This window comes from Drosophila tropicalis, unplaced genomic scaffold (genome assembly GCF_018151085.1).
Source record: "Drosophila tropicalis isolate 14030-0801.00 unplaced genomic scaffold, ASM1815108v1 contig_276, whole genome shotgun sequence".
Taxonomy (NCBI): domain Eukaryota; kingdom Metazoa; phylum Arthropoda; class Insecta; order Diptera; family Drosophilidae; genus Drosophila; species Drosophila tropicalis.
This window is the reverse complement of record NW_027172728.1, coordinates 66,337-74,693: the sequence shown is the minus strand read 5'-3', so window position 1 is coordinate 74,693 and position 8,357 is coordinate 66,337. Positions and strand designations below refer to the sequence as shown.

At 38.8% G+C, this 8,357-nt stretch overlaps 1 long non-coding RNA gene across 1 annotated transcript; it reads left to right on the top strand.

Moving 5' to 3' along the window:
* The first annotated feature begins 4,398 nt into the window (after positions 1-4,398).
* LOC137572220 (uncharacterized) lies at positions 4,399-4,875 on the top strand. The gene is made up of 3 exons (XR_011031600.1): positions 4,399-4,521; positions 4,600-4,675; positions 4,739-4,875. It is a non-coding gene; the product is annotated as an uncharacterized lncRNA (long non-coding RNA).
* Positions 4,876-8,357: the final 3,482 nt, after the last annotated feature.

The window sequence follows — 8,357 nt, the reverse complement described above, 5'->3', positions numbered from 1 at the left end:
CAAGAAGGTATCACACATCAAGTGGTTAGACTTATGTAGAGCCTTGAGGGAACAGTTTAAAGACGAGCGTACCGATCAGCATATTAAAGCTGCTATCAGCAAACGCAGACAAGGGGATAAAGAGTCGTTCGACGAATTCTAAGGGGCGATAGTGGCACTAGCAGACAAACTGTCTACTCCGTTACCAGAAATTGAGTTGCTAGAGCATATTCGGGCTAATCTTCTGCCCGATATTCAGCATGAGTTATTATATGGCATATTATATTATAAGGCAGTTAGTGCGTACTAGAGAAACCTTTATGCAGACAGTACGGAAACCATTGAGTGTACCACCAAGACCCATGCCTAGGAGAGTGGTAAATGCAGTGAGCATTCAAACAGAAGAAGAGTCCGAGGTTGAAGATGAGGTGCCAGTGGTGGAAGTAGTTAACTTGGTTTGTTGGAACTGTGATACGGCGGGTCATCCCTATCAAGAGTGTGTAGCAGAACGGCGAGTGTTTTGCTATGGCTGTGGGAAGCCAAACACGTATAAGCCATCTTGTGCCCATTGTAATGATCATTCAAAAAACCCGGCAGGTTTTTTAAAGGAAACACTAGGGTTAGAAGAATATTTGCCCGAATTTACGCATATCTCTGATGAGAAATCATTAGAAATAACTAAATATTCCGAAACGGAACCAGTAGAGTCGCCTAGATTAGGAATTTATTGGTCACAGAATCGTTCAAGAGAGCGAAGGAAGGCTTTTAATAAAGGTGTTAAAAAGGAGCGAAAGTTAATAGCCTCGGCGGTAGTCGGCAATGTTTTTGATATCCGTCCTTATGCAGAGGTAAAGTTATTCAATAGATTAATCAGTGGTCTCATGGATACTGGGGCTAGTATAAGTTGTGTTGGTGGCAGTTTTGCCGAAGAATTATTGGCTGTAAAACAGAATATTAGGCCAATGTCAAATAAAGTAAATACTACAGATGGAACACCTCAGCAAATAGTAGGAAAGATAAGTACTGAAGTTAGTTTTAGAGGAAATAGTAAGATATTGAAGTTTTATATAGTTCCTGGGCTAACCCAGGATCTCTACTTAGGCATAGATTTTTGGCTCGCTTTTTGATTTATTACCATCTGGACTGTCATTAGGACCGCTGCGGATAGCTAGTTTAAGCGTAGAGGATACGGCGCAACGGATGTTAGACAGTAATCAGAAGCAACGTTTGTCTGAATGTATGGGTTTGTTTCCATCATTCGCTAAGTTGGGACTAGGGAAAACGCAGCTGCTGTCACATTCAATAGATGTTGCTGGTGCAGCACCAATTAAGCAGCGACACTATCCTATGTCACCAGCAAAGGAACAATTAATATATGAAGAGTTAGATCGTATGTTAAAATTAGGAGTTATTGAGGAATCTCAAAGTGCTTGGTCTTCACCCGTTGTGTTGGTGAGTAAGCCAGGAAAACATAGGTTATGTATAGATAGTAGACGGGTGAATGCCGTTACAGTTAAGGATGCTTACCCAATGCCAATCATAGACGGCATCCTTAGCAGATTACCTAAGGCCGAGTACATTACAAGTCTCGACTTGAAAGACGCGTATTGGAAAATTCCTTTAGAGCCTGAGTCACGGGATAAGACAGCCTTTTCAGTAGCAGGTAGACCCCTGTACCATTTCAAAGTAATGCCTTTTGGATTATGTAACGCGGCGCAAACCATGTCCAAACTCATGGATAAAATAGTGCCACCACATCGGCGTCATCAGATATTTATCTACTTGGATGATCTGTTAATTGTCTCAGATTCGTTTAACGAGCATATAACTCTGCTTACAGAGCTATCCAAATGTATATCCGATGCAGGGTTTACTATAAACGTCGAGAAAATTCATTTCTGTAGAAAGAATGTCAAGTATCTAGGGCATATTGTAGGTGAGGGAACGATTAAGACAGACCCAGATAAAATATCCGCCATAGTCGATTTCCCCACCCCAAAATCGGTTAAACAAGTTCGGCGCTTTTTAGGAATGGCGGGTTGGTAATCATAAATTCATTCAAAATTACGCTGCTATTGCGTCTCCAATTACCGATACTTTAAAACATAAGAGTAAATTCATATGGACATCAGAAGCTCAGTCAGCATTTGAAGACTTGAAAACACGTTTAAGCCAGGCACCAGTTTTACATAGTCCCGATTTTAAAAAACCTTTCTCCATAAACTGTGACGCCAGTCATACGGGAGTGGGCGCAGTGTTAACCCAGTTAACAGAGGATAAGGACGAAGTACCCATTGCGTTTATGTCAAAAAAACTGAACCAGGCACAAAGAAACTACTCAGTTACAGAGAAAGAGTGTTTGGCAGCCGTGTTAGCAGTAAAAAAATATAGGGCCTACGTGGAGGGTCAAGAATTTTCTATCATAACCGACCATGCTTCTTTAAAGTGGTTAATGAGTCAATCAGACTTGAGTTCTAGGTTGGCCAGATGGTCTTTGAAACTTCAGGGATTTAATTTTACCATTTCACATCGAAAAGGTAGTCAAAATGTGGTGCCAGACGCTTTGTCCAGAGTTTTTACCCCTGATTTAGCGGTATTAGATAGTGATTTAGGAATCGATCTCAATTCGGTGCATTTTCTAAGTCCCGAATATGTGGAGCTAAAGGCGAAGGTCGAAAAAAAACCCCCAGTCAGTACCTGACGTGAAAGTAATGGGCAATTTAGTTTACCGGCGTAGTGAGCATTTTCCTGGGGAGAAGTTAGAAGATGATCAGTGCTGGAAACTATGGATTCCCAAGGGACTAGTGGCGCAGTTGTTGAAATTGGCTCACGAAAGCCCACTAGCGGCGCACTGCGGTATTAATAAGACATTGGAAAAACTCAGGCGCTACTATTACTGGCCAAATCTAGTGTCAGAAGTTAAAGAGTTTATAAACAGATGTGATGTTTGTAAAGCCACTAAACACCCGAATTATACGTTAAGGCCACCATTAGGCAAGTCGGGTGAAACGTCAAGATTTTTCGAGAGACTGTATGTGGATTTCTTGGGTCCTTACCCGAGAAGCAAGTCTGGCAATATTGGAATATTTATTGTAGTGGACCATTTCTCAAAATTTCCGTTCCTAAAGAAAGTAAAAAAAGTTTACCGCGGAAGTGGTTACCCAGTTTCTAGAAGAGGATCTTTTTCATTGTTTTGGGGTACCTGAGATTATAGTATCTGATAATGGGCCCCAGTTTAGAGCACACCATTTTAATGAGCTGTTGCAAAGGTATAAAGTGCGTCACACGTATACGGCTGCGTATGCTCCGCAGGCTAATGTGTCGGAGAGAGTAAACCGGTCGGTATTGGCAGCAGTGAAGGCATACGTAAGTCCAAGCCAGTCTGATTGGGACGAAAAGCTAAGTAGTATCGCTTGTGCATTGAGGTCTACTATTCATTCGGCGATAAACACAACACCCTATAGAATGGCATTTGGTCAGCATATGGTAACCGACGGGTCCGTTTACCAAGTGCTACGGAACTTAGAATTGTTAGAGGATCGGGCTGTAAGGTTTAGTAGGGACGACTCTTTCGAAATAATGGGAACTAAAGCTAAAGAGGAGTCACGAAAACAGCATGAGCGGAATGAGAATCTGTACAATTTACGTAGTCGCGAGGTGTCTTTTTCAATAGGACAAGAGGTATTTCGTAGGAACTTCCAGTAAAGTAATTTCGCAAAAGGATCCAATTCTAAGTTAGCGCCACCGTTCGTGAAGGCGAGAGTGAGACGCAAGCTCGGCAACGCGTACTATGAGTTGGAGAATCTACAAGGCCATTTGGTAGGCAAATTCCATGTAAAAGATATTAAGCAATAATTTTTTTTTGGCCCGGTTTCAAGCGAGTATCACCCTTTCCATTAGGTAAGTGTGATTTTAGTGGGGGGTTTTGTAGTAGCGCTTGTAACCGTTTGTATTTAGAAAGGAAACGAAAAAAAAGAGTAGGAATGATTTTTCTTCTTTATAACTAAAACGATATATAAACGTTTTATCCCTAAAAGTGGGCAATATAAGTTTCACAGAGTAATCAGAGTTTACTGCTTGCACTGCTTGTACTGCTTGTATTGTTAGTTAGCGTTGTACTAACTAACAGAATGTAGACTAACAATGTATAATTTTGAAAAAACATAGGAAATGCGATTTCGAGATTCATTTTTTTTTTTTGGTTCAGAAAATTTTCTTTGAATTTTTCTTATTTATCCGATTACTTTTTTGTGGCGCCCCCCTATGCTCCTTTAGAGTTGGTATCAGGGAAGTTTAGGGGTAATCGAGGCGAAGAGAGGGGTCCAAAGAGGACTAAGGGATAGAGATTTAGCCAAGTATGTCGGCCCCCATGGGAATGACTTTTCTTTTCCAAATCATCTTCAACTAGTGCGGTCGCAAAAATTAAAGTCATAGTGAAAACTAATTTTTTTTTCGGAAAAAGTCCGATTGTGAAGTTTGAATGGTGAATTCGAAGCAGTTTTATTCCTTCAGTGATTGATAGTGTTTTATTTCAAAATAAATGTAAGTCCAGCGCTATACAAACGCGCATATCAGTTTGAGTAAAGGAAGCAATTTTTATGAAAAATGTTTGTCTTTTAGGCACATGGGCAGTCTGATGAAGTAGATTTTCGAGAGGAAGTAATATTTCCTTTTTAATCCGGTGCCAAGTCAAATGGTAAATAGTAAAAAAAATGCGCCTTTTAATGTGTGTAGTAAGAAAGTATTGTTTTATATATAGAGTTGGCACCTAGTTCACAGACTAGATGCAATGGTCTAGGCCGGTCAGCCGACTAGAGAAAGGCTTATGAGGGACAAGCTGTCAAAACGGACCGAAGCCCCTGGAGCAGCAAGTATTGGCCAGAAAAGATCTGAGACGGGCATGAAGAGTAAAACCAAAAATAAAGAGTATAAGATTTTTTAGACTAGAGGAGAGACTTCCCCCCCGCCCTTACCTTGCAAGCAAACTCTGATAAGTAAAAGCTTTTCTTTTGTGATAACTATCAACCAGCGGAGCTTTCATATGTGTAGCCGCTTGGCTGGCGTTCCGCTTTGGTTATTTTATTTACTGGTGATCGTTGCATAGCCTTCAGCCAAGAAACTAAATATCTTCGCCAGGCCCTAATATTGCATGGGTTAAACTAATGTTGGGCGAAAATAATTAAATGCCTTTAATTTTTTTTTCTAATACTTTCGCCTTAAAGCTAACTTTTAAATTGTAAAATTCTGAGTCTTTGGTGTACTCCAAAGCCAAGTTAATTTTTTTTTATTTTTTTTTAACTTTATTTTTATAATTTCATTTGTAATTTTCTTTTTGGTCATGAGTGAAACTTCGGTGAAAATTTTTGTTCACCCCTTTTTTTTTTTTTGCACGCCACTGGCGAAAGCTTAACATGATTTAATTCTCTCTTGAATCAACAACATACTCTCTCCCTATATTTTTACACAATTACTTACAGCGGTCACCAGAAAGATCTTTCTCCGTGGGATGCTTAAGTGAGTACTCTTTGGTTATAATGTAATTTTTCTTGTGTTTTTGGTATATGATTGACCAAGCAAAGTAAAGAGAGAGTTAAAGCAGTTTTCGTTGCTCTCGTTTGAATAACATATAAAATTTAATTTTGGTCTTTTTGGTCATCAGAAGTTTAACTTATGCTCAAAAGAAAAAGGAATTCTTTTTCTTTCTTTGAATTTTAATATACTTTTCATATAAACATTGTCATATCTACATATCTATATTTATATCAAAATCTATAATTTTTAATTTTTGAAATGCTTTATATTATTCTTTACTTTTATTAAATATAAGTTTTTGAGATGAATTTAGGCTGAGACGTTTACAGGGGGGGGAATCATGCAGAGTAAGTTAAGTTAAAAATTGGTTTGGCATAGGGATCGCTGGGTAATTTTTTTCCTTTGGATACAGCGATCACGGTAGGGTGGACGAATTTGTTTTGGGCGTCACTGATATCAGACCCCTTCTTGTTCAGCAGTTGCGCCAGGAAATGCGGTATTTCTTTCTTTTTTTCTCATTCTTATCTCTATTTTTTTTTTTTTTGGCCAGTACCAAGCGTTAAACCGAGGATAAATTGTGTCAGTACGCGAATTCATTAATAAAATTCTAACTAGTAGAGCGGGTAGTCTATCCATTTCCCCCATCCCCCATTCCTCACCGACTAATTGAGCCGAAACCAGCGCGTACTACTGATAGATTCTACCAGATTCCAACAGCTCGCAGTAAAATTGTAGCAGGTTATATGTTACAAGTCGCTGAGAGGCCTTCCATCGATGCACTGTGGGAGGGTGTTTTATATGATGATTTCTCCTTTGCGCTTTATGACCACCATAAAACACCGTTTCTCTCACTTTGCTTTTACATTTACTCTATTTATCGTTACTCTTAACTTGAATTATTTAATATAACCTTAATGAGACCTTAATTGATTTTATATTTGACTTAATTACATTCTCATTTATTACTTAATTAGCACTTCGAAATTGAAAATAAGATTAGAAAGGAAAAAATATTTTCACTTAACGATTTCGTACAAAACAATGTGTTTTTGTTTTTTTAATTGTAGAAGTTTTCGGGTTGGTCACATGTATTGCGCTAAATCGGGTGACAGCAAGCAGTATCCAAAATTTGGCTAAAAAAAAGCTTTGTCTTGACAGCATCGGCAGAAGGTTAGATAGATATTTATTATAACAATAAGTGATGGGCCCAGGCAACGTGCCTATGTGGTTGTTGTGGTAATTTCTGAAAGAAATTAGTTTTCGCGCAGTGTTTTTTTTTTTTTTTTCTCACAAAGTATAATATCGGCGTTATGTCAGATTGATAAACTCGAGGACAGTAATTATGACTCGTGGTGCATCCAGATGAAAAGTGTGCAGGTGCATGCGGATTTGTGGAATGTGGCGTCAGGCGTATTGGCAAGGCCAACTACGGCATTGGCAATGATCACCTTGGAATATTTTGCATGTGGTGGCAAAGGCCATTTTAAAGCAAATTGACCCAGTGTAAGCGGTCGGAAGGTTGCATCGAACCCGAATAAGACAGTGCAGTCATCGTACATTCGGAGAAAATTGTGTTGGCTGATAATACATTTCTTCAGGCTGAAGGAAAGGGCGAGGTAAAGCTATTCAGCTTTACGTATACTTACATTATTCACCGATTTACGTATACTTACATTAAAGAATGTATTGTATCTACGAAAAATAAGAGGTAATTTCTTTCGGTGAGCAAAGCAATTGAACATGAATGCATCGTTGAATTTGGACAAAAGTGTGCACGAGTGATCCAAAAAGATGAAAGCATTGTGAAAGCGGACAAAGTTGGAAGTTTGTATATTTTTGGAACAGCACCGAGCAAATGCTATGCTACTAGGAGGAGTTTGCGTTGATCCAGACGAACGGACGGACATGGCTATTTGAACTCGTCTCGTCGTGCTGATCAAGAACTTTATATGGTCGGAGATGCTTCCTTCTATGCGTTGCACACTTTTGACCAACATTAATATACCCTTTTTGCAAGGGTATAAAAATTATGTGTACACAAGGACGTCGCCTAGCACTGGCATGGGGTGTTACCTTCACTCCCCCAATATTGCGATAAATTTAGTGAGACTTCAAATCGAAATGTATTAACAAAATTCAGCTTCACTTCAGTGACCCCCTAAATTCGACGAATTCCCAGAGAGCTTCGCTCTACCCGGGTGTCCCGTGACACCTCATTGTTTTTTTTTTGTTTTAATTTATGGGTTGATCATAAAACGCGAAACAGAAATTACGTTAACGAATCAGAGTATCAATTGAGTTTGCAAAAACTTGGTGGAAAGTCGCCGAATTGATACCGATAAAAACACTAGGCACTTACCCCATAGTTTAGTCGCTGAGAGGCCTTCCATCGATGCACTGTGGGAGGGTGTTTTATATGATGATTTCTCCTTTGCGCTTTATGACCACCATAAAACACCGTTTCTCTCACTTTGCTTTTACATTTACTCTATTTATCGTTACTCTTGACTTGAATTATTTAATATAACCTTAATGAGACCTTAATTGATTTTATATTTGACTTAATTACATTCTCTTTTATTACTTAATTAGCACTTCGAAAATGAAAATAAGATTAGAAAGGAAAAATATTTTCACTTAACGGTTTCGTACAAAACGATGTTTTTTTGTTTTTTTAATTGTAGAAGCTTTCGGGTTGGTCACATGTATTGCGCTAAATCGGCGACAGCAAGCAGTATCCAAAATTTGGCTAAAAAAAAGCTTTGTCTTGACAGCATCGGCAGAAGGTTAGATAGGGATAACCAACCACACGCATTGTTAGTTTATATTTATTATAACAATAGATG